This window comes from Trachypithecus francoisi, unplaced genomic scaffold (assembly GCF_009764315.1).
Source record: "Trachypithecus francoisi isolate TF-2019V2 unplaced genomic scaffold, Tfra_2.0 Lachesis_group3, whole genome shotgun sequence".
NCBI classification, from domain to species: domain Eukaryota; kingdom Metazoa; phylum Chordata; class Mammalia; order Primates; family Cercopithecidae; genus Trachypithecus; species Trachypithecus francoisi.
The window spans coordinates 54,502,092-54,529,260 of NW_022681468.1; the positions used below are offsets into that span (position 1 = coordinate 54,502,092).

At 44.7% G+C, this 27,169-nt stretch overlaps 1 protein-coding gene and 1 non-coding gene across 11 annotated transcripts in view; one reads left to right on the plus strand and one right to left on the minus strand.

Annotated features, from left to right (window-relative positions):
* Positions 1-11,341: 11,341 nt before the first annotated feature.
* Positions 11,342-11,423, minus strand: LOC117071902. Its single transcript, XR_004432627.1, has one exon. It is a non-coding gene; the product is annotated as a small nucleolar RNA U83B (small nucleolar RNA).
* A 14,344-nt stretch (positions 11,424-25,767) lies between these two features.
* NIN (ninein) overlaps positions 25,768-27,169 on the plus strand; it is a 110,859-nt gene continuing 109,457 nt past the window's right edge. For 4 of the 10 annotated variants that reach the window (XM_033188072.1, XM_033188071.1, XM_033188076.1 and 1 more), the window contains exons 1-2: positions 25,825-25,907; positions 26,392-26,445. The gene's annotated coding sequence lies outside the window, so the exon portion shown is untranslated. Of the gene's footprint in view, positions 25,908-26,391; positions 26,446-27,169 lie in introns of all 10 variants that reach the window. The other 6 variants (XM_033188070.1, XM_033188077.1, XM_033188075.1 and 3 more) reach the window with 3 other exon arrangements.

A 27,169-nucleotide genomic window follows, 5' to 3' on the forward strand; every position in this document is an offset into this window, starting at 1 on the left:
TCCATCAGAAAGAAAGAAAGAAAGAAAGAAAGAAAGAAAGAAAGAAAGAAAGAAAGAAAGAGAGAGAGAGAGAGAGAAGAGAGAGAGAGAGAGAGAGAGAAAGAAAGAGAGAGAGAAAGAGAAAGAAAGAAAGAGAGAGAGAGGGAGGGAGAGAGGGAGGGAGGGAGGGAGGGAAAGAAAGAAAGAAGGAAAGAAAGAGAGAGAGAAAGAGAAAGAAAGAAAGAAAGAAAGAAAGAAAGAAAGAAAGAAAGAAAGAAAGAGAAAGAAAGAAAGGGAAGAAAGAATGTGTATGTGTCTTACCTTAGGCTGCTATAGCAAAATACTATACACTGGGTAGCTTAAGCAACAGATGTTTATTTCCCATAGTTTTAAAGACTTGAAAGTTCAAGATCAGGGTGGAGTTCTGGTGAGGGCTCCCTTCCTGGCTTGTAGACAGACACCTTCTTGCTTATATCTTCACATGGAAGGGAGAGAGAGAGTAGGCTGTCTGATTTCTTTCCACATGAGGACCCATCACTCATGGCCTCATCTAAACAGAGTCACCTCCCAAAGGCCTTATGTCCAAACACCATCACACTGGGGGTTCGGGCTTCAACATATGAAGCAGGGGTTGGGGGAAGAGCACAAACATTTAGCCCATAACCATGCATTTATAGTCATAAATTCTGCTTTCTCTAATATGTTCCTGAGAGGGAAAGACTTCTGCTTTGACTGTGACCTGAGAGCCAAATCCTCCTATTCATTATTTTTTGTTTTTAATTTTTTTTTTAGCTATAGCGTCTCACTCTGTCACCTAGCCTATAATGCAGTGGCACAATAATGGCTCGCTGCATCCTCAAACTCTCGGGCTTAAGCAGTCCTCCCACGTCAGCCTCCTGAGTAGCTAAAACTGTAGGTGCAGGCCACCATGCCTGGCTAATTTTTAATGTTTTTGTAGAGACAGGATCTTGCTATGTTGCTCAGGCTGGTCTTGAATTCCTGACCTCAAGCAATCCACCTGTCTTGGCCTCCCAAAATGCTGGGATTATAGGAGTGAGCCACCATGCCCAGCTCACTTACAATTTTATATGCCAGAGAATTATCAGAGTTTTCCAAAGACTAACTTCTTGCTCTGCACATTTTGAGCCTGGTTTTCCTCTCTACCCACATGCCTCTGCTGCGAGGCTTTGTGGGACACTTTATCATCTCCATGTCCTGCCCTGCAGCACAGTGGACACCGGAGTCCTGGGGGCTGCTTCAACACCAGCATGACCAGCTGTAACTGAAATCAGCAGGGAAGTGAACAAAACACATGGACATTCCCACACTAAACCCAAACTAAGCGTCTCCAACTCAACTTCCTCTTAGCTGGATCTCCAAATGCCCATGGCCACCTCAATGCCACTAACATAAGGAAACAGATGGCATCTTAACAATTTGTGGTTAAAATATCTTACTTTTGCAAACTTGACTAAAGCACCACATGAACACAGTGTGAGGGCGCCTGTCAGAGACCTGGAAGGGGCCTGGCACGTGAGGGGCTCTACCTTCACAGTGAGTCCACCTCTGCCTCTAGGACACCAGTTATGGATGTGTTGGCCACGGTGAAACCACTGCTTAAAATAAGGTAGCTGACAGTTACATAGCACCTACCAAGGGAAATGCTTTGTATGTTATTATTTAATCCTTATAACAACCCTAAGATGTTGGTGTTATGATAATCATCATTTTATAGATAGAGAAGGCCAGCTGACTTGCCCAGGGTCACACATGTAGTAAGGGCTGGACCTGCAATTTGAACCCAGGCAGCCTGGCTTAAGTTAGCATCTCATACACTTTCCACAGCAGCCCCACAGCCTCCACCACCATTCCAGGACTCTACAGTCTCACCTATCACCTTCCAACATAGCACACATCTTACTGATTTGCCCATTATCTATCCCTTGTTACTAAAATATAGACTATGAGGACAGAGCTGTTTGTTTTGCTCACTGCTGAATCACCAGCACCTGAACAGTGCTTGGCACATCATAGATATGTAGTAAATCTTTTGGGATTCTCTCTTCCTCCCTCCTCTTCGTCCTCTTTCTCCTCCTCCTCCTCCTCCTCCTTCTTCTTCTTTGAGACAGGGTCTCACTCTGTCACCCAGACTGGAGTCCAGTGGCACCATCAGGGCTCATTGCAGCCTCTACCTCCCTGGGCTCTGGTGATCCTCCCACCTCAGCCTCCCAAGGAGGCACGCCACCATGTCTGGCTATAGAGAGAGAGAGAGAGAGAGCGGGGGTGGGGTGGTTCACCATGTTGCCCAGGCTGGTCTCCAACTCCTGGGCTCAATCCATCCACCCACCTCAACCTGCCAAAGTGCTGGGATTAGAAGTGTGAGCCACCGCACCCAGCTGTGATTCCCTTAAATGCTTTACTTCTCCTCCCAGAAAGTAACCTATTTACTTCCTGAAAACTGCAAAAGAAAATAAAAATAAGAGGGGGAAAACACACACCAAAAACTGTGAACAGTCTGGTTCACATGAAATCCAGGGAGAAAATACTTTTTAAGAAGGTAGTTAGCTCAGTCCTAAGTGTCAGTGATTCGTAGTACCATATATTTCAGATGAGGCAAGTTGTACAGAAAGCCAGCTAAGGATGATCAAAAACTTTCAGATGATCTTGGCTGTTCAGTTGAGGTTCGAAATTAAAAATCTATATGAGCACCTGACTGTATAAATAGGTGATTTTTTTTTCCAGTAATATAAAGAGCCAAGGAAAACAGGTGGGTAGGTGGATCCAAGATTGAGGATTTGTTGGTGGGCTATGCCAGCAAATCAAACAAGTGTCCTTCAAGCCAAGAGCTCTGGAGGTCATTCGATGGGAAGGCTGAAGGTCAGATGCTTTGTTAAGACTGAAGCTTGGTCGGGCACAGTGGCTCACACTTGTAATCCCAGCACTTTGGGAGGCCGAGGCAGGTGGATCACTTGAGATCAGGAGTTCGAGACCAGCCTGACCAATATGGAGAATCTGTACTAAAAGTACAAAATTTAGCTGAGCGTGGTGGCGGGCACCTGCAATCCCAGCTACTTAGGAAGCCGAGGCGTGAGAATTGCTTGAACCCAGGAGGCAGAGGTTGCAGTGAGCCGAGATCACTGCACTCCAGCCTGGGCAACAGAGCAAGGCTCTGTCTCAAAAAAAAAAAAAAAAAAAAAATTACTGAAGCTTGGTAGGATGAAGGTGTAGGGGAGGGAAAGGGTATGGGGTTGAGGACAGAGTGGAATTTCAAAGTTCAAGATTTCAGAGGAGAAGCAATTATAGGTGATGACCAGGTCTTGTAACAGGATAGGAGATATTGATGACAAGTGAGTAGAGCTCTAAGATGAGTCACAGGACATGAGAAAATTTGATATTATGTGGAATAGGCACTAATGTGTACATTTATGAGCTGGAGCCATGATTTGTAAAACCTACAAACTGTAACGCCAGCTTTAAATATCACCTTCTCCAACAATCTACTTTTGATTGAAAATACTCTGTTTATAGTAATTCTAGGCCGGACATAGTGGCTCACGCCTGTAATCACAGCACTTTGGGAGGCCAAGGTGGGTGGATCACTTGAGGTCAGGAGTTCGAGACCAGCCTGGCCAACATGGTGAAACCCCCGTCTCTACTAAAAAATACAAAAATTAGCTGTGCTTGGTGGCGGGTACCTGTAATCTCAGCTACTCGAGAGGCTGAGGCAGGAGAATCATTTAAACCTGGGAGGTGGAGGTTGCAGTGAGCTGAGATCGTGCCACCGCACTCCAGCCTGAGCGACAGAGTGAAAGAAAAGAAAAGAAAAGAAAAAAAGAAAAGAAAAGAAAAAAAGAAAAGAAAAGAAAAGAAAAGAAAAGAAAAGATTCTAAAATAGCAATCCTCCTAAAAGTAACAAACCAGGATAGTAACATCACCTCGGTTTGGTAGGTTCATAAAGTTGGAGATTGTGACTTAGGCTTGTTAAAGGTTGATTCTGTTCAAAGAATCATTTGCAATTAAACACATTCCAAAAAAGTGTGAATTTTATAGCTCCAGATTAAAGTCCCTTTTGAGATAATACTGAAGAATCCATATCTTATTCAGTGCTGCATACATCATAGAAGATCTTTAGTCTCCACAAGTTCACATTGCAAGGCTATGAGACACTCAATAAATACATAAACATAATGGTAAACAACAGTAGGGTGGAAAAAAGCACTTAAATCTCCCAGACACCTGATCTATTGAAATGCTCCAATTAGATGCAACCAGCTGATTTTCAGAGAAACAAAAAACAGTAGTGGTTTTTTGTTCTCTGGTCACTTAAAAAAAAAAATAATAGGAGGTTGAAATTACATGCAATGTGTAGTGAGAAGCAAAATTTCAATGTTTTTCACTGTCAAGTATAGCTGGAATAGGGAGAGAAATTTTTTTTCATATTTTAAAAAATCCAGTACTTAGCTTGAAACATTGAAGAAAGAGATCATAAATCCCAAATCAACTGTAGCCTGCAAGTAAATTGATTATATTCTCCTTTGAGGAAATTCATAATAAAAGAACCAATATGTGCATTTCATTAAATTCACCTGAAGTGATAAGAAGCCTTACTGAACTCTTTCAAAGTAGTGGCTGGGTAAAAGGCTTTCTATCCTGTGAACTTTCCGACCAGGAAACAACTAAGCAATATCCCCTTTCCCTGCTTTGGAAGGCACAAGCGCCTGGAGCCAATGCATCTCGTTTGGCAGATTGACAGGCACCTGGGTAGTGTTGTGGACGTTGGAAGTGAAGGAATCCATGCACTAGAGCTTACATATGAAATAATTTTCAGAAATTTTATAAAACAAGGGAAACAATTTTGCCCTTTCCATTTTTCCTCTACTGAGTTTTCCATATCTCTGAGACAGATGGAGCACATGTAACAAAACCAACCCAATGCAGAGGATGCAATCTGGGATATTAAAAATAAAATCTTTTCCAAATCTTCATAAGCTCCTTTAAAAACACTTCCACCCAAGTGTTAAAGCCTCTAACAGAGGTATCTAAAAATGGAAGGAAGAAGAAGAGATGCCCCAAGGGCTCTTATTTCAAAACCAGTCAGAATTAATATTTACTTCTTTACACAATCAGCAAATATGACCACATTTAGTCATATGTGAACTAGAAAATGAGTATATCCCAGAGGAACCTCCATTAAGAATCTTAAAATATAAAAATGCTGAATTAAATACAGAAATAAGACAAATCAGCAAATGCAACTAATGCTCACATATTATTAATATATTACTGGACTCCAAATAAACACTCTGTACCATTAAGTTTTTCAAAAAACTAGTAAGTGTGTATGTATAAAATGCCATATATACCATTGTATATACAATTGTATATATCATTGTATACAGACATACTTGACGCATATATATATAAATCTATATATATAGCTAGATTTTGACATTGTGTTCTCTACCCTTACTAACTATAAGTTCTTTATTATAGAAACATTGTAGCTTACATTTTCATAATATTTAATTTTATATTTTCATAGTATTTTAACATAGGAATCTATCCATAGTGGCTCCTGGGTTTTACATTTTCTATGAAAAACTAATTTATTTTGAGCCATATGTAATTTCAGGTTTTCTAGGGGTAGATTAACCTCACAAAATTATGTTCAAATATCACTATTCTATTCGCACTATCCAAAGAATGCATCAATATTCAATTATAAGTAAATAAAATTATTTTTTCTCCTTTATCTCTTTTCCACTGGGACATGTAAGTAACCTGTTTGAAATCTATTACTGATGGAAATTAAATGTAAATTGCTATTTTTTTTTTTTTTTTCCGAGATGGAGTATCTTTCTGTTGCCCAGGCTGGAGTACAGTCTCACAATCTTGGCTCGCTGCAACCTCCACCTTTCGGGTTCAAGCGATTCTTCCACCTCAGCCTCCTGAGTAGCTAGGAATACAGGTGCCCGCCACCACGCCTAACTAACTTTTTGTGTTTTTAGTAGAGACAGGGTTTCATTGTGTTAGCCAGGATGGTCTCGGTCTCTTGACCTCGTGATCCCCCTGCCTTGGCCTCCCAAAGTGCTGAGATTACGGCATGAGCCACTACACCTGGCCTTTTTTTTTTTTTTTTTTTTTCTCCAGATAGAGTCTTGCTTTGTCAGCCAGGCTGGAGTGCAGTGGTGCAGTCTCGGCTCACTGCAACCTCCACCTCCCAGGTTCAAGTGATTCTCATGCCTCAGCCTCCTGAGTAGCTAGGATTATAGGCATGTGCCACCACACCTGGTTGATTTTTGTATTTTGTTTTTAGTAGAAATGGGGTTTCACCATGTTGGCCAGGCTGGTCTCGAACTCCTGACCTCAGGTGATCCACCCACCTTGGCCTCCCAAAGTGCTGGCATTACAGGTGTGAACCACTACACCCGGCCTAAATTACTTATTCTTAATTTATGAAGCCTCTATGCATTTGGGAACTTTTCTAGGTGATGGGTATAGCCATGAATCAGGCAAACAAAAGCCATTTAGTCGAATAGAGAAGACTGGAAGCAAACTCATAAACAAGCAAATGAACAAAGACAATTTCAGATAGTGATGAATGCTATGAAGAAAACAAAATCTGCCAGTGGGATGGATAGTGGCCGAGAGAGAGTTGTGGGGAGAAAGGGAACAAGGTGGTCAGGAAATTGGAAAAGGTGGTATCTGGATCAAGACCAGAGTGGGGGAAGAGGCTAGCCTTGCAAAGAGCTGAGAGTGGTAGTGGGGGGATGCACGGACAGAGTATTCCAGGCAAAGGAAGGACCAGAGAACGCAGAGACCCTAAAGCAGGAAGGAGCTTGGGACTACAGTGTGGGGAAAAGGCAGGAGTGGGGCTAGTGAGAGATGAGATCCAGGAGTGAGGCAGGGCCAGATTATGTAGCAAAGAATTAGGGTTTTATTTTAAGGAGAAGAAGCCACAAGAACTGGGTGCATTTTTAAAAGATCACTGTGTCTACCATGAGGCAAATGGAAGAGACAGTGTACATAATAAAAATACATATATTTGACCCAGGCATGCTGGCACATGCCTGTAGTCCCAGCTACCCATGAGGCTGAAAGGGAGGATCACTTGAGCCCAGAAGTCCAGCCTGAGTCACAGAGCAAGATCTCAGCTCTACAAGAAAGAATAAATAATATATGTACACACACATGCACACACACACACACACACACACACTTTCTGTTTTCAGTTCCTGGCACAGAGCTTCTAAAACCCTTGTAATTTCCTGACACAGAGTTCCTAATCCCTTGGATCCCTTGGAATTTCCTGGGTAACAGGACAGTCTTTTGTTCTAATGAAGAGACTCTTGGTGGCCTCTGCATGAGGGCTGGTCACTGGAAGGTCTAAGCCATGATTAGATGCTTGCAACTTTCAGCCCTACCCTTCAGACCCTAGGAAAGGGAGGAGGGATGGAGATTGAGTTAATAATCCATCATGCCTTCATGATAAATCCTCCATAAAAATCTTTGAACTAGGAAGTTGGGCAAGTTTCCAAGTGGGTGAACCCATCCACTTGCCAAGAAGGTAACGCACCCAGCTCCACAGGGACAGAAGCGCCTGCGCCCAGGACGCTTCTGAACTTTGCCCATGTAAGTCTTCGTCTGGCTGCTCATTTTATCCTTTAAAATATCCTTTGTAATAAATAGGCAATAGTAAATAAGCTGTTTTCCTGGGTTCTATGAGCTGCTCTTGCAAATTATTGAACCCAAGAAGGGGGTCATGGGAGCCTCTGATTTGCAAGCCAAGTTGGGCAGAAGTTGTGGGGAACGTGGCAACCTATGACTTGCAATTGGCATCTGAAGTGGGGGGCAGTCTTGTGGATTTGTGCCATGAACTTGGAGATCTGCACTAACTCCAGTTAGCAGCAGAATTGAACTGAATTGTAGGACACTCCGCTGGTATTGGAGAATTGGTTGTTGGTGGGGAAAAATTCACATATCATTGTGACCAGAAGTGTTCTGTGTTGAGTGTGAGTAGAGAAAAAACAGTTTGACTTTTTGCCGTAAAGGAAGGGACAAGAATGGAAGCAGGGAGACCAGTTAGGAGACTAACACAGGAGTCTAAGGAGACACTATGGTGACCTCAGGTAAGGTGCTGGCAGTGCTCACCATGGAGATGGTGAGAAGTGTTCAGATATAAAATATATTTTAGAGATACAACCTATACGACTTCCTGGTAGATCGTTTCATTTTGCCTAAATATTATCTCTCTTGAGCTACATTTCCAAAGCTTTTGCAAAACAACTTTAGATCCAAGCCCCTTGCCCTTACTTCCCTACTCACATGTACATCCACATACCCATCTTGTGCCTCAGAAAAGTTCCCCCCACCCCCTTTTTTTTTTTTTTTTTGACATGGAGTCTTACTCTGTCGCCCAGGCTGGAGTGCAGTGGCACGATCTCGGCTCATTGCAACCTCCATCTCCTGGATTCAAGTGATTCTCCTGCCTCAGACTCCCGAGAAGCTGAGACTACAGGTGGGCTTCACCATGCCCAGTTAATTTTTGTTTTTTTTTGTTTTTTTTTGTTTTTTTTTTTTTGATATGGAGGCTCATCCTGTCACCCAGGCTACAGTGCAATGGCACAATCTTGACTCACTGCAACCTCCCAGGTTCAAGTGATTCTCCTGCCTCAGCATCCTGAGTAGCTGGGATTATAGAAGCACAACACGACAGCCAGCTAATTTTTTTTTTTTTTTTTTGAGACAGAGTCTCACTCTGTCACCCTGACTGGAGTGCGTGGCATGATCTCAGCTCACTGCAAGCTCTGCCTCCCAGGTTCACGCGATTCTCCTGCCTCAGCCTCCCGAGTAGCTGGGACTACAGGCACCCGCCACCACACCTGGCTAATCTTTTTTTTTTTTTTTTTTTTGTATTTTTAGTAGAGACGAGGTTTCACTGTGTTAGCCAGGATGGTCTCAATCTCCTGACCTCATGATCCGCTTGCCTCGGCCTCCCAAAGTACTAGGATTATAGGCGTGAGCCACTGCACCCAGACAATTATTTGTATTTTCAGTAGAAAAGGGGTTTTGTCATGTTGGCCAGGCTGGTTTCGAACTCCTGACCTTGTGATCCAACTGCCTTGGACTCCCAAAGTGCTGGAACTACAGGTATGAGCCACCACGCCTGGCTTACTCTTCTTAAATCACAATTGGTCCAAATGGCTTACCCAGCCATCCATTCCAGGACACCAAGTGCATCTCAGTCACTGCTGTGTCTACAAAGCCCAGAAGTAACTCTATAGCTAACTGTTCCCAGGCCTTATGGTTCATATCCTCCTACAGGCTCCTAGAGAAATTATTTTCAAACTTGTGCATGACTCTTTGCATGCCCAAGACTTCTGCACCTCTGAGGGTCTACTCTATAAACCTCCAGCAGCCCCAGTGATGCAGTCGATGGTTATCAGGGCCCAGCTCAATAGCAGGACTTTTACATGATTCATTTACTTAACTCTTCACCACGCTCAGAGAACAGAGCCTATGGTTGAGGAAAACAGTTCGTAGACATGTTTTGCAAATTGTGAGACAACACCTAGGTAGGATTTAAATCAGGTGGAGCTCAATGTGACTGTTAACTTGTGGCCCCACTGAGAACTGCTTCTCCAAGAACTGCTGCCCCAGGAACAACCCTTTCCCTGCTTAGTTAATCATCAGAGTTAAAACACAACTCTGGAGCCAAATTGCTTGGAATGGCATCCGAGTGACACTACATTTTAGTTGCATTACCTTGGGCAAGGTATTTAATATCTCTGTGCCTCTGTTTCCTCATGCATAAAAGAGAGATAATCATAATGCCAGCCTCATTATAGGTGAGGACTAAGGGAATTACTATATACAAGGTGTTTAGAATAAAACCTGGTATACAACAAGTGCTATATAAATATTAGCTATCATATCTCATCATCATCACTCCCCTGTCCCAACCACTGACGCATCACCCTCATTTTATATTCGTGCAACAGAATTTCAGCTACGTGATCACTGAGCCATTACCAAAAGCCCCTAGGTAGGTGTCTCTTGAGTAGGTTGTTAAGGTAATGCATAGAAAGGTCATTACAAAAAAAAAAAAAAGTTGGTGGGGCACAGTGATGAGGTGACTGTCAGAGATACGAAAGAGACACTTAATAAGTTGTGATTAATTTACTCTGAATAATGCATTGAAGTGAAGACATTTTCACAGCATTATTTGGATTAAATTACTTACTGTTCCAAGGCTCATTTCACTAACCAGGAAGTGTATGGGGTGGGTAGAGATGAGTCTGTCCTTTCCAATATCTGTTTAGTCATTGACATATACTGCTCCCAATCAGTTTCCTGGCAACTCAGGGTTAAGGCCCTGCATCTCAAGCTCTTGCCTTCACTTCATTGTTTTTAGTACTACAGCTTTCAGGATGTCTACTAGTCAATATAGACTGCATTTATCTGTGATAACAAGAACAACACATTTAAGCAGCAACAATGATCAAGTTTATTTCTTGTCCATTCCACATGTCCGTTGTGGGAGGGACAAGAAGACCCTGCTTATTATAGTCATTGAGAAACAAGGCTGAAGGAGGCTCTGCCTCAGCATGCTTCCCTGATCACAGGGCCAGGGGAAAGGAAGCATGTCAAACCACATATTGACTTTTGAAACTTTTACCTGGAAATATCCCATCACATTGCTCATGTTTTATTGGTCAGAACAAGTCACATGGCCAAGCCTGGGCTTAAAAGGGAGAGTATGTACAATCTTCCTGCAGAGAAGTGCCCCAAATATTTGGAGACAATAATACAGGCTTCTGTAGGAAAGATTTGTCTGAAAGCAAAATAACCATCTAAAAGTGGCTTAAATAATTGAGGGGTTATTTTCTGACACAACAAAAAGTCTGGAGGTGGATCAAGGCCCAAGGAGGTAAATTTGACATCTCAAAGATGCTTTCAGGGATGCACTTTACTTCCATCTTTCTACTTTGCCATCCTTAAGATGGCAGCAGTATCTCCCTTCATAGTTACAAGATGGCTGCAGCAGTGCCGGGCATCATGGGTAGACCAGTGATATCCAGAGAAGGGTAGCAGTGTTTCCTCCATTAGTCTCATATTGTTTTGTTTTTTGTTTTTAATTTAAAAATTAGGCCAGGAGTGGTGGTTCATGCTCATAATTCCAGCACTTTGGGAAACGGAGGTCCCAAAGACCTCCGTCTTTGGGACCTCTGTCTTTGGGAAGATGGCTGGAGCCTAGGATTCAAGGCTGCAGTGAGCTGTGATAGGGCCACTGCACTGCAGTCTGGGCAACAGAGTGAGACCCTGTCTCTAAAATAAACAAATAAATAATAAATAAATAGTAAAAGTAAAATAAATTAATAATTCCATAGTCTGGTTCAAGCACTGTGCCCAGCACTTATTCCACGGCCTCATCCCAAAACTCATCACAGTTAATCACGTGGCTCATCACAAAACTACTCTTGCAGTTTTGAGAAAATCCTTCTCAGAACCCCAGCTTACTTCCTTTTGGGTCCCATTAGCCGCAATGAAATCGTATGTTCATGACTTAGCCAGTCATTGGCAAAAGGAATAAGACTACCTTGACTACCTTCTGGGGTAAGAAAAGACCTATATTCCCTCTGTAGGAGCAACTCTGTTTTCTGTAAGAAATGTGGCGCTGAGCGTAAGAATCAGGTAAATGTAACCTTATTTCACCAATTTGGGGAAGGTCCTTTTTGCAGAGTGTAAATAAAGAGGGACCACAATGTCCATTAGTGAAAAGCCTTCATTTGTGCTTATGTAATTAATTTACAGTGGAACAACTATGGGCAAATAAAGCAGTCAAAACAGGCATTTAATAGGGAAGGATCATTTACCAAAGGGTCAGGGAAATAAGAAACTACTTTGGGTTGATATTACATCCGTCTCAAAAGAGTTGACCAAAAGAATTCACCACTCCCTTCTCTGTGGCCCCCTGACGAGAGTCTCCGTTCTTCATCATTTCACCCACCACACTTACCACGCTTTACTGCCTTTATCTGTGTACCTGTCTGTCTCCACCTGCAAGATTGTAAGCTCCTTGAAAATATAATCTGTTTCATCTTTTTATTCCTGTGCATAATCTAAAACAGTGGCTAAAATGAATTGATAACTCACTGTGTCCGAAAGCCCATTCTAAGTTCTAAATGAACTGACTCTTTAATATTCACAACATCCTATGAGGCATGTGTTACTATTATGTATGTTTTATAAATGAAGAGATGGAAAGTCAACAAGTCCTTGACCAAAGGTACATAACTGTTAAGTGGGAGAGTTGGGTTTCAAATGAAGGCAGCCTAATTGGGTTATGTTTAGGACATTTGCCCAACAAATGGGTGAACCCAATATGCTTTAACATATAATAGGAAGGGGAGAGAGAGAACAAGGGTGAAGAAAAAGTGATAATCTTTTATTTACACATAGAATCTGAAATCAAATATGATAGACTTATATTCCATGAGGGTAGAGAGTGTGTATGTTTCACTTGTTTAGTGTGGTATCTCTAGCTTCTAGTATAGTCCCTGGCACACAGTATGTATTCAATAATTCCTGGGAGTGGGAGAGGAAGGGAGAGACGGGGGAAGGATGAAAGAAAGGAAGGAAGAGATTGAATGAATAAACACAACCAATGACCTCTTTATCTTGCTTTCTATTTTTCCTATCTTCTCTTCCTCCATTATTTTCATGCATAATTTTACTTCTTAAATCTACCTCTTGCCTAGGATAGGAGGAAGCGATAGAGGCTCTAAGTATTAAGGGTTCTCAAAGAGAATTTAAATGTAACATTGTTACAGAGTAGCAAGTCCTCTCTGCTGCCCTAATTCATTTGGCTTTTGAAACAATGTGTCTTGTATGAAGTAGACTTTTCCGCAAACTAAAACATTTTTTAACAATTTGGACTGGTGCTTTTTCTTCTAATTGTGTGCTGCTTAAAATGTCAATGCAATGCAGGGATGCCAATTCCCACATGGGCATATTGATTTTTATAAAAATCAATGCAGGCTGGGTGCGGTGGCACATGCCTGTAATCTCGGCACTTTGGGAGGCCAAGGCAGGCAGATCACTTGAGGTCAGTAGTTCGAGGCCAGCCTGGCCAACATGGTGAATCCCTGTCTCTACTACAAATACAAAGATTAACCAGGCATGGTGGTGCACGCTTGTAATCTCAGCTACTCAGGAGGCTGAGGCAGAAGAATCACTTGAACCTGGGAGGTGGAGGTTGCAAGGTTGCAGTGAGCTGAGATTGTGCCACTGCTCTCCAGCCTGGGTGACAGAGAGACTCTGTCTCAAAAAAAAAAAAGACTGTCTCAAAAATAAAAAAAGAAAAATTAGAGCCATAGCCATAAGCAAATGAACAACAATAATTAAAGGCTAGGAAATGACTACTGTCCATTGATGGGACTATTACTCCAAAGCCTCTCTACAAAAAACTGGTTACATTACCCAGGTAATAGTCTGTAAACACTAAAAGCACTATTTTTGCTTCTTGATTTCAGCACTATTGTCATAGGGCTCTGCTTTCAAAGAATTGCTTCAAACAGCCATACAGACTTAACATTTCAGATTCAATCTTTAGACCATACAGACTCCTCACTCTAGTTTCAATAAGCAAAGTACAGTTGTGATGAAACTGAAGCATTGCATTCAGAATTCTAAGTGTTCCTATTCCTAAAGGATGTCTGGGTTTCTGTTGTTAATTTTGTTGTTTTGATTCCTGTCTGGAAAGCTAACTTTTAAAAGTATCTTTTTGTTCTAATTTTTTTTAAGAGACAGTGTCTCATTCTGTCACCCAGGCTGGAGTGCAGTGGCATAATTCTGCTCACTGCAGCCTCAATCTCATGGACTCACAGGATCCTCCCACCTCAGCCTCCCAAGTAGCTGGGACCACAAGTGTGCACCACCACACTTGACTAATTTTGTTTTTTTCCTGTAGAGATGAGGTCTCGCTATGTTGCTCAGGGTGAACTCAAACTCCTGGCTCAAGCAAATCCTCCTGCCTCAGCCTCCCAAAGTGCTGGGATTACAGGCATGAGCCACCGTGCCCAGGCTTTTGTTCTAAAATTGAACAAGAACTTCATAAGTATCCAAATATTCTGACTTTTTTTGTTTGTTCTTCATTCTCAGATTACTTTGATTCCATTCAAATGTATTTGAGCCATTGGGTAATTTTTTTTTTTCCAAAAGTAAACTCATTGACTTTTCTTCAGCCTGATTTTCTCCTCCTGGCTTCTCTCTTGGTTAATGGCACCATTATCCACCGTGATCCAGACCAACCTCAGCCACTTTTGACTTCTCACGTTATTGCCTCATATGTCCAGTTAGCTGCCAAGTCCAATTGTTCAATCTCTAGAGCTGTCATTTTCTTTTCATTCTCATGTCAAGGACTCTAAGTCAGGCCTTCATCATCCCCTCTTAGAATATTGCAATGACCCTCAAACTGGCTTCCACTATTTGTCTCTTATTCTCCAACCCATCTTTTGTGTTTTTGCCCATTTGTTTTCCCAAAAGATTTATCATATTTCTCCCCTGCTCAAAAACCTACAATGGCTCACTATTGCCATTTTTTAAGACTTTAAAAGTCAAACTCTTTAATGGCATTGAAGACTCTTCCTCAGTTCATCCCAACCAACTCTAGCAACCTCATCTCCTATCACTCCCTGTCATTACTTTGATTATTCCTTCATTAATGTATTTCCCCCAGATTTGTCATGACATTTCTTCATTCTATCTGTCTGGAAAATTCCAAATTATGTTTCAAGGCCTTGATCAAATGCTCTCTCCGTTTACGGAAACTTCGTTGTTCTCCAGGCAGAATTAATCCCTCCTTTCTGTGCTCCCATAGCATTTTGTTCAGATTCCTATTATGCCCCTTATTGGGTTCCCAGAAGCAGTTCATGAGAGGAGGATTTGCAGGGAAGGGTTTTGTTAAGGAAATGCTTCCCAAAGAGTCTGGCAAGTGAATGAGGGAGGTAAGACAGAGAAGAGAAAGAGATCAAGCAAGGGTGAGAAATTTGGTGAAAGTCCCAAGGCGAGTAGCCCAGCTCTATTCCATAGGGGAACTCTGGACGTTAATTGATGTCCTTCTTTAAGACAAGGGAGCTGAGTTTGCTTTCTCCCATACTGAGCAGTCACTAGCTAGGGATTCAGTTCCCAAGCACTTCTTGCTCTCTGCTTGCATTTGTACACAGCAGCCCAAGGGCAGCCACCAAAAGAGAGTCACAGGTGCAGGCCAGTGGCAGCAAAAGCACTCCGAAGTGGACGGAGGAACACACAGAAATGGTTAGAGAAATCCCAGAGTACCTGGGAGGAGGCTGACGATGTCAGCTATGCTTCTTAGTATAGTCTGCCTTGTATCCACCTAATCAAGGCAGGGACTGTCATCCCCTGCCTCCTCCAGCCAGTGGATGCTGAAGCACTTAGGAGCAAAGACTGCATCTTAGTCATCCTCGTGTCCCTACAGCAGGTAGGCACCTGGAAATTGCTTAAATAGGATTTATTGATTCAAATGGAATATTCCTTGTGCAACATTTTGCTTCTACTAATCGTTTCACAGAAATTTTTTTCCCTAGCTGATTTTAGGTCAACGACAATAAAACATGTGAATTCTGGAGTTTCAAAACCTCAAATCTTCAACTTTTCACCTCGCACTTTTATTCCTGGGGCAAAAACTTGCTCAGCACATCTCTTCCTAAATTCCAAGACAGGCTGCTTGTTCTGTTCAGTCAAGAATGCCAACCCAAGAAACATTTTTGAAAGATCACAGTCAACGTCATTGCCAAAAGAAGAAGCTCTTGGCACACAAAGAACCTGGTTCAATATGAGATGCCAGATGGCGATTTCAACTTCAGCTAAATTCCTGCTGAAAAGTGTTTGAACTGCAGATGAGAAAATCTTCTATGACAAATTTCCAAGTGTTAGAAGATTCAGAGGAAAATGGCAAGTGTTGATACCCTCCCTCCCTGCTGCCACCACCACCAACCACATGCACACATACCATGGAACATACCTGCATCTGGTAGCTAAAATTCCAACAAAGATGCCACTGTCTTTTAAAAAGTCTATGGACCCTGATTTGATTTTTACTAAAAATGTATTAACTGAGTCCATTGGAGCAAATACCATTTGATTAATATGCAGTGCTTTTTCAAAGGATGTGTTCCCTTAGCATCAAAGATAAGGCTTTCCTGTCTACCAATAATTCTATTGTTTTTTGTTTTTTTTGTTGTTGTTGTTGAGACGGAGTCTCGCTCTGTCGCCCAGGCTGGAGTGCAGTGGCCGGATCTCAGCTCACTGCAAGCTCCGCCTCCCGGGTTTACGCCATTCTCTCGCCTCAGCCTCCCGAGTAGCTGGGACTACAGGCGCCCGCTATCTCGCCCGGCTAATTTTTTGTATTTTTTTAGTAGAGACGGGGTTTCACCGTGTTAGCCAGGATGGTCTCGATCTCCTGACCTCGTGATCCCCCCGTCTCGGCCTCCCAAAGTGCTGGGATTACAGACTTGAGCCACCGCGCCCGGCCAATTCTATTGTTAATTGATAATTACTTGATAGTCAACTGATACTCAGTGTATCTCCCTCCCTAAATACTTTCAAATTCCAGGAGATATATGTGAGGCATAAACTGATGTTGTTCTGCCCGGATGCCCTGGAATACCTTTTGCTGGTTCTGTGTGCCCACGCCCCAGCTTCAGTGTGTTTTGTTTTCTAATGATGAGCTTCTGCAACTATCTTCAGAGGGTTGCCCTTGAACTACTGGAGTTTCACCTGTTTGCACAGAGAACTGAAAGTACCTGGGAGCTTACTGTGGCTGTGAGGTGCCCACAGCCAATGAATTACTGGTACAGGAAACTGAAAGCCCAGCTCCCCCGAATCAAGTCTGGGAAAAAAACTCTGAGGTGTAGTATACGCTCCAGAGCTCCAGTCAGCAATAGGCTGAGACTGGGACTCTGCCTGAATAACACCTGCACTTGGCTTTTTTCCCTCCTTCTCTCCCTGCGTTGCTCCTGCCTTCCCACGTACCCCCTTGGAGATCTCTCCTCTAACACATCTTTCATATAACTCATATACAAATCCTTGTCTCAGGACCTGCTTCTGGGAAACTGACCTGTGATGATTCTGGGTAATGGAAAAGTTCAAGGAATATCCTGCTAATAAAGAAAACAGGAATTCTTTCTAGAGCAAGGAACATATGCATACTCACTTTATCAATCAAAGTCTCAGAAGGAAATAGCGGATAAAGTCGACGTAGGTATTTGGAGAAAGGTTAGTAATAAAGGGACTATTTACAAAGGTGTGGACTGGGTTCAGAGAAACAAGGATAAGTGCCCACCTGGAAGCTAGGATCAGGAGGTGCCATTGCCAACTTTAGGCCTCACTGGCAAAAGGATAGTGTGGCTTTGCAAGCTGGTGACAGAGGTGTGTGGAGAGGCTGTGAGACAGGAGCTGTGACTTTATGGGTTGCAGCCAGCCTGCAGAGACCCTACAGGGAGTAAGCACCAACCTTATGCTCCATCTTGTCTCCAATCTTTTGTCAGCGCTACCCCATCAGCTGAATATAATGGGAACTAGGGCTTGAGGGAGCCTGCTAATGTAGTACATCTAGGTTCACCTCTTGGGGAATACAGCAGGTGGAGAAGAGTAGGGAGAAGATCTGATGGGACAAACAGAAGCTTTCCAGCACACTTGCCTATCTATCTTACACACACACACACAAACACACACACACACCCAAACACACCCAAACACACACACACCACACACCACACACACACACAAACACACACACACTACACACACACCCAAACACACACACACCCAAACACACACACAAACACACACACCACACACACCCAAACACACACACTCTCAAACACACACACCCAAACACACACACACTCTCAAACACACACCCAAACACACACCCAAACACACACACACCCAACACACACACACACCACACACACACCCAAACACACACCCAACACACACACACACCACACACCACACACACACACAAACACACACACACACACACACCACACCACACACACACACAACACACACACACACACACAAACACACACACCACCACACACACACACACACACACCCAAACACACACACCCAAACACACACACACTCTCAAACACACACCCAAACACACACCCAAACACACACACACCCAAACACACACACACACCACACACACACCCAAACACACACACCCAAACACACACACACCACACACACACAGAGTTTGGCTGGTTCTTGATCTTGACCTGTGACCAGATAAACCTAAATAAACACCACTTTTCTCTCTGCTGCCCTTGTTTCCTTCTATATTATTTGCATATTGAGGGACCCAGAGATAGGCTGCATGATGTGTGAGAAGGGAACATCAAAAATGAAGTGACAAAATACATTTTTATTAAAGTCTGAATATGGCATTTGGGTATCAGCATAGCCCCAGCACTTCAGCCTCTAAGACAATTTATGTAGAGTGAGATATGACCCCACTGCCATAAGATTTATCATCACTTTGACCTCAGTATTTTAGTACAGAGGTCTAAACTACATCTTTAGAGAATTATACCCATTCTCTCACAGTTGACAAAATGCAAATCAAAGATCTTTATGTTGCCTTTTGTAATGCCCTATCTAATTGCTTTCTCATCGGTCCAGGTGCAACAATGTCCTCGTTATTGGGTTTACTCCCCAGTGTTCTCATTATTGAAAGCAATGGTCTCTTCCTAGCGGGCTCATTTTCTGTTTTTGAAATGGTCACTTTTCTTGGATTTTGGCTTTGGCTTCAGAATATAAGGCACTGCAAAGTGTGCAGAGTGGAAAAAAAAAGGTCACTCAGTTATTTTAAGGCCTTTGAGATTAATCATGGCAGACAGCATGGGTCCCTGGGATGCTGGCAGGAGCCGATGCGGGTGGGATGGAGGATGGAAGACAGAAAAGCACCCCTCCCACACATCCCTGGAGGACAGGCAAGGCCCAGCAGCTACTGCCTCCTTGGCCTCCAACCCTCTCTCTGCCGGGTACCCTTCAAATGCCAATATAGCTGAGTCAAAAACATGTGGGGTGGACTTTAACAAATGGCCTATGGGGTTGTCATTTCTAAGTATTAAAATAGTATATATCGGGGCCAGGTGTGGTAGCTCACGCCTGTAATCCCAGCACTTTGGGAGGTTGAGGTGGGTGGATCACCTGAGGTCAGGAGCTTGAGACCAGCCTGGCCAACATGGCAAAACCCTGTCTCTACCTAAAAATACAAAAATTACAGGAGGCTGAGGCAGGAGAATCGCTTGAACCCCGGAGGCGGAGGTTGTGGTGAGCCCAGATCGCGTCATTGCATTCCAGCCTGGACAACAAGAGCAAAACTCCATAACAACAACAACAACAACAACAACAACAACAAAAATTAGCTGGGCAAGGTGGCATGTGCCTGTAGTCCCAGCTACTTGGGAGGCTGAGGCAGGAGAATCGCTTGAACCTGGGAGGCAGAGGTTGCCGTGAGCCAAGATTGCGCCACTGCCCTCCAGACTAGGCATCGGAATGAGACTCCATCTAAAAAAAAAAAAAAAGAAAGAAAGAAAGAAAAGAAAAAATAAATAAAATAAAATATTATAAATTGGGCTATTTTCTTTAGAAATTTTATGTCTAAGCATATTTTGAGGGGCCAATGGACTTAGAGGATGGTGATTGTTTTAAAATGTTAGTAAACACTGGATTTCATTCCATGGCAGCTGTCTGAGTCAGTCATAAGCCCTCTCAGGAGGCGAGTGCTGAGGTGGACAGGTCAGGCCTAGGGGTGTGTGATCCACTGTGTGATCCTGAGCAAGGCACCAAAGCTTCCTGAACACAGCTTCTTTTAACAATAATGGAATTGGGTTGGACAGATTCCGAATCCTCTTCTTGTTCTGACACAGCATTTGTGGCAGCCACTAGCCCCGTGTGGCTGGTCTGAACTGAGATGTGCTGCAAATGTCAGGCACACACCAGGTTTCAAAGGCTTAGAACAAAAACAAATGTAAAATATCCCATTGTTACTTTTTTGTTGATTACATGTTGAAGTGATTGTGTTTTGGGGCATATTGGGTTAAATAAAAATCTAAAAATTAATTTTACATGTTTTTACTCTTTTAAATGTGGCTACTAGAAAATTTTGAACTACAACGTGTGGCTCACATTATATTTCTACTGAACAGAAATGTTTTAAAATGTATGTTTCTGGGTTGCCATTTCTTTTGTGTGCACATCAAATTCTAGAGATTCAAAGTAGTTTTGCTTGAGGAAAAATGTTTCATTTTCCATTCAAAACTCTTCTAATAAAAAAATAAAGATTTTATGTCATATTGGTTTAGTGTTTAAGAGTGTATGAGGGAGGGGTCGGGCGTGGTGGTTCACTCCTGTGATCTCAGCACTTTGGGATGCCGAGGTGGGCCAATCAGCTGAGGTCAGGAGTTCAAGACCAACCTAGCCAACATGGTGAAACCTCATGTCTACTAAAAACACAAAAATTAGCTGGGCATGGTGGCACGTGCTTGTAGTCCCAGCTACCCCATAGGCTGAGACAGGAGAATTGCTTGAACCCGGGAGGCAGAGGTTGCAGTGGAGGAGCTGAGATTATGCCACCACTGCCCTCCTGCCTGGGTGACAGAGTAAGACTCCGTCTCCAAAAATAAAAATAAATAAATAAATAAAATTTTTAAAAAAGAGTGTATGAGGGAGGGAATGCGAATGTCTCTTAAACTGACATTTCATTTCCTCCCCCCTTCAAATGAAGCTAGAGTGGTAGTCCTTTGGCACTTACAGTCTCCAGAACAGTACACCATTGCCTGCATCCAGGCACATGAAAAGGGATAATTCCAAAAGTAAAGATCAACCCCCCCCACCTGCCCATTCCATGTATACATATGCAACATCTCTTCTCCACATGAATGCCAAGTGTTTGGAAAGTACCTAAATGCTCAGTCCATGGGATCCAAAAGACACATGTGCAATAACCACTTCCTGCTATGCTTCAATTGCTGGGCCAAATAATGAACAGATACAAGGCATTCAATACACATTAGGACTGATGATCTGGGCTGAAAGAGCAGCAGAGGAAAATTAGAAGGTCCACATGAGCAGAGTGGAGGGAGGGTAGGTTTCCCACAGACAACGAGGATACATACATTTGCATTGATCAGGAAGGACCTTCAATGTCAGGAAAAAGATCTAGGACCTGATGTGAAAAGCAATGTTCAGAATGCTCAAACAGAAGCCATGTTTTAGGGAAATCATTGCTCTCTTCTCTGCCTTGCTGTAGCGTGTGTATGTCCCCCAACTGGAGAACGTAATTGGAGTCCAATGCCACCTAACATCATTCCCTTACTGTCTCATGAGTGCATATTTTTACCTTCCGAAAGGAGAAAGATACATTCCTCAAGGGCAAGAAATAGGGTTGATTTTTGCTTCATTTTGTTTTGTTTGCGACAGGGTCTCTCTCTCTCACCAGGCTAAAGTGCAGTGGTATAATCATTGTTCACTGCAGCCTTGACCTCCTGGGCCCAATTTACCCTCCTATATCAGCCTCATGAGAAATTGGGACCAGAGGCACGTGCTACCCAGCCTGGCTAATAAAAAAAAAAGGAGAGTAGAGAAGGGGAGTCTCACTGTGTTGCCCAGGCTGGTCTTGAACTCCTGGGCTCAAGGCATCCACCCACCTTAGCCTCCAGAAATGTTGGGATTACAGGTGTAAGCTGCCATGCCCAACCTGATGTTTATTTTGAACATCGTGTGACTTTCAGGACAGTATTAGGCACAGGGTAGGCAATCAATGTTTACTTTAAAAAAATAAATTGTATGGAATCCTGGTTTCCTCCTCTTTCATTTTCTTCATAAGGAAAATAAAGAGATAATCCTAATTTCTAATTGGTGTCCCCCAGGGGCAAAAGTGTAAATCAGTTTGCCTTCTGTCACCTTCCCTTCCCTTTTCTATACTTTCCTTCTTTCTTCCTGGGTTCTTAACCACCAACATTTTGCTCCTGGAGCTCTTAGCCCTTGACTTGTATGTCTGGAACTCAAATTTCTCCCTTTTCCCTTTCCTCATTCATCTTTCTTAGGGCCTTGGGGGGCTCATTGATGTCCCTTTCTTTCACGCAGTGAGTTCCTGGACTAGACTATAACTGATCATCTACTTTAACAATTTGGCTGTCCTTGACACAGCTCTGCAACTTGCCTGAAAACTGTCCTGCTGAGTTCAAATGGTCACAGAAATAAGAAAGATATCGATTAAAGAAGTTTAAAAGGAGCCAGGAGCTGCTACATGAGTGACAGGCTGTTTGACTACTCTGTGAATGAAAAATAGTTTATACCCAACTGTGACTTGGAAGAGGGTAGACCATGTTTGGTTAGAGCCTTTTTTTGACTAAGAAAAAAAAATAATAACTTTTCAGGTTCCAGTAAGTTTACAAAGCCTGACTTTCTCTCTCTCTCTCTCTCTCTCTTCCTCTCTCTCTCTCTCGTTTGTCATCTTGACTCTAAATTGCTAATTTAAAAATTACTTCAAGAAGAAACAAAGAGCAGGCCAGGCGCAGTGGCTCACGCCTATAATCCCAGCACTTTGGCAGGCTGAGGCAGGATCACTTGAGGTCAGGAGTTCAAGACCAGCTTGACCAACATAGTGAAACCTTGTCTCTACTAAAAATTCAAAAATTAGCCAGATGTGACTGTGCACACTTGTAATCCCAGCTACTTGGGAGGATGAATCAGGAGAATCGCTTGAAGCCAGGAGGTAGAGGTTGCAGTGAGACAAGATTGCGCCACTGCACTCCAGCCTGGGGGACACAGTGAGATTTTGTCTCAAAAAAAATAAATAAATAAATAAACAGGCCGGGCGCGGTGGCTCAAGCCTGTAATCCCAGCACTTTGGGAGGCCGAGACGGGCGGATCACGAGGTCAGGAGATCGAGACCATCCTGGCGAACACGGTGAAACCCCGTCTCTACTTAAAAAAATACAAAAAACTAGCCGGGCGAGGTGGCGGGCGCCTGTAGTCCCAGCTACTTGGGAGGCTGAGGCAGGAGAATGGCGTGAACCCGGGAGGCGGAGCTTGCAGTGAGCTGAGATCTGGCCACTGCACTCCAGCCTGGGTGACAGAGCGAGACTCTGTCTCAAAATAAATAAATAAATAAATAAACAAATAAAATACATAAATAAAAAGAAAGAAAAGAAACAAAGAGTAACTTTCTCTTCCCTGGATTATTCTTTAGTTAACGTTTTAGAGCTTTAACCATCTGAGAAAGCCAGTTCAGTCCTGTGAAATATGCCAGAAAACCCTTCAAAAACTTCATGTTCAAATACTTCAAGGATCCGGGGTCCTTGAACAAGTTTCTTTGTAAAGTGAGAGTAAAAATCAGAGGCAGATAAGCTGCAGCAGATAAGAGTGAAGTTTTGTTTGTAAAGTGTAATAACTCTGAATAAACATTTACTTTTTTTTAAGCTTATATTGGTTATAATGTAGAATTGGATCCTGGTTGCTACTTCTGCTGTTATTTTGTGTTTAATAGAGAAAAGATCAAGTGATGGGCTCTAAAGGAAGTCTCTGCTTTTTTTCCCTGTGACTCCAGTCTGGACTAAGACTAACCATTTGCTCAACGCAAACCAAATTGCAGGCCCATTGTGTTGAATAAATGATCTTTCTTGGTAGGGTTGCTTTTGCCAACCCACACCATGCAGTAACCATGTTCCATGCTTTCCCTGCTTTGTAGCAAGGCTGGAGGTGATCCCAGTTCCCAGTCCCAGCGCTAACTCCACCCCACTTACTCCTCTCAAGAAAACGCATCTTGTGTTTTTCAAATTACACAATCCCCAGTAATTCTGATCTTCCTGCACAGGGAGTGAATGCCACTTCCAATATTCCCTGACCCCCAAGAATCACTGCTTTAAACTAATGAGCAATATCATTCTTAAGGATTCTTGCCAGTTTAAAAGTGATGCTTGGAGAGGTAACCAGTAGGATGACGCGTCCATGGCAGAGATTAGGTGAAACACAAAAGACACCTCTTCATTCTTACCTTCTAAGACTGTTGGCTCTTTTAGTGCCCAGTGAGCATTATTGTCTGTCTTACAAGATGACCCCTATGTAAGTATTCTGGTAACAGGTTAGCTATCCTCTTAATGAGCTCTGTGTGTGTGTGTTGTATAATTATTACTGGATGACTGAACAACCATGCATACAGTATATGAGTGTGTGTGTTTGTGTGTGTGTGTGTGTACTTATTCAAGAGTGTTTAAAAAGGAGAGAGGAGCATAACTCTCTCTTATTCTGCAGGCACACTTATATGCCATGTTGAAAGAAGAGAGCCTGGACTTTTGAATAAGATAGATCTGTTTAAAATTTTTTTAAAAAATTTTTGAGATAACTGTAAATTCGCATGAAGTTGTAAGAAATAATAGAGAGATCCCCTGTAGACGCCTCACTCAATTTTTCTCAATGGTAACATTTTGCATAACTGTAGAACAATATTACAATCAGGAAATGGACACTAGTGTACTCCAAATGTCTTATTCAAATTTTATGAGAGTTTCACGTGCTCTCATTTGTGAGTGTATATTCAGTTCTATGCAATTTTGCCACATATGTGATCTGCTTTTGAATCTCAATTCTGTGGAGTTCCTGCTGTGTGATCCTGAGGAAGCTCTTTGACTTCTGCGAGATCCATTTTCCTCATCTGCAAAATAATGTCTGCCTCCTAAGGGTGATGTGAGAATTAGGTAAGATAATTTCTGTCGAGTTTCTAGCACACTGGATTCTCAAGGAATGCTGGTTTCCTCTTGTCTATTGCTTGCTCTCTCGGAGCTACACCAGTTTCTTGCTAAAATAACCACACTTGAGGGTTGTAATCCATCAGGCGGATCCTTCAGGGGCAATACATTTAACACTGCAACTCAAAGAGAACCATGGCCTGGACTTGGGATTCTATTTGACTGCAATGAGATCAGAAGTGTAGGGATGGGGGAGTGAGAAAGGCGACTCTGGGGTAGGGGTAGGACGCGGTAAATATCGAGCACCTGTTGGGCTGGGAACCATCAACTCTAAGGAGTTTCCGTCCTGTGTGGCTTGCGACCGAGGGTTAGCTTCACCCGGAGAAGGCTGCACAGGGGTGGGAGCCTGTGAGGACCCGGTGGGCAGGTGTGGAAGCCAGTGTAGACCCGGCAGGAGGGTCGCGCTCGCTCTACAGGACACCGAGTCACTTCTAGAGCCCTTCCGCCTCCTGAACACCCTTTCCAATGTTGACGGCCAGTGGACACCCGAGGGTTGGAAAATCCAGGGCCGCCCGAGAGCAAAAGAGGCACAGGGATCCCCCCCTTAAAGTCCCGCTGGCTGAAGGCGGGGGCCCTTCCTCTGCGCGGAGACGTTGCTGCCCGAGTGTCAGCGGTGCGGGTGAGTGCAGGCGTGTTGGGAAAGAAAGGGAGGCGGACAGGCAGGAGGCGAGGGTGGCAGCGCCAGCCCCAGCTCGGCGGCGACCTCGGGGCGCCAGCCTCCTCCACCCGCACCAGGAGCCCCGTCGTTTCTAACTTCAGATCTCGGAGGCGGGCACTCGGAAAGGGAGGGCGCGTCCGCGAGAGCCCAGGCGGCGCCGCCTGCTCCTCCCTCAGCTGCCGGAGCCGCGCGGGCCGCAGAGGAGGAGCAGCGCCGGGGCCTGCGTCGCCCTGACTCCTCCTCCCCGCGCGGGCCGGGCCCTTCCTCCCCAGCGTCCAGAGCTCCGGGTGGCCGCGGCCGAGCCGGGAGCCGAGCGCGCTGGGCGCGGCCGTCCCGCCGCCGCTGCCGCCGCCAAGCCCGGAGTGCGCCAGCGGCCATGGTTCCCGCGGCGGCGCCGGGCGCCTGAGCACCGGGAAGCAGTAAGTGGCGCAACCCCGGGGACCCGGACCCACGGCCTGGGGATGCACGGAGGCCTCGCGCTGCCCCCGCGCCGTCGGCGAGGCCCTGAGCGCCCGGAGCGAACTGGGTACCAGATCACGCGGGGGCTTCCCATTTGGGGTCCGGGGCCAGGGCGAGCGCAATCCCTGAGGGCCGGGAGGAAGCGGCGGCCGGGCGGGAGGACTAGGCGGGGATGGGGCGGCTTCGGAGGCGGGAGGAGGGGCCGGTCCCGGCGGCGCGGGCGGGGGGCGGGCCAGCGGGGGTGGGGAGGATGCGCGCTGCAGCCCGCGGCCCCCGAGAGCCGCGCTTTTGTAAGAGCTAGCCCCTTACATATGGAAATGACGCTCGCGCGGGTCCCCATTCGCGTCCTTTTGAAGGACACCCGCCCGGAACCGCGGCGCCGGCTGCGAAGTATTGTCCCGCTTCTCGAACAGCCCTAACAAAGCGTCCTCCTTCGCTTTGCAGAGCGCTGGAGGCGGGCGGCCGGCTGTGCTGGCGCTCCGGAGAGACCGACAGAAGGTAGGCGAGGGCGGCGGGGCCGGGGGGAGCGCGCTGCCTGTCCACACAATGGGGTGTCTGAGGTTTCTGGTGGTGGCGATGGGCAGGCGAGTTGAGGACGCATCGCAGGTGGCTAGGGACTTGGGAGGCGCGCCTGTCCTGCGGCGGCACCTCCGCTTCCCCGTCCGGCGGCACCCCTGGGTTTGGGCACCCCCAGTACCCCCGAAGCCCCGGCCGCCTGCCCGGAGCTGAAAGCCGCTTCTGTGCGCTGTCCGAGAGCAGACTTGAGTCCCCGAGGGAGCAGGAGGGGTGGTGGTTCCGTTGGCATGTGCCGCCCGCACAGTCTTGTGATTGAAACGCTGAAAAGGAAGCTGCGTGGGGAAACCCGAGGTGTTAGCCTGGGCTGTCTGAGTAGCAGAGAGCTGCTTGGAGCCCGGAAAGTGGAGATTTTGGAAGGTGTTTGGGGTCGATGCGAGATAACAGTTTCCCGGTGTAATGCCTAGGAGAAGGGGAAAGAACAAAATGACATTTGGTTATTGCCTAAAAGGTGTGGCATGGAGGTGTGGAGTGTCGGGGAAGGAAGCTTCCAGCGGCTAGGCTTCTGTAGCTACCGAAGCGGCCCCTGACAGAAGGACACTAGGTGATGAGAACAGTCACTGCTTACAGCTTTCGCTGCGAAGTTAAAAGATAGAGACGGAAAGAGGCATTTTCCCCAACCCCAGCCGTGACGACCCGAGGTGAAGGC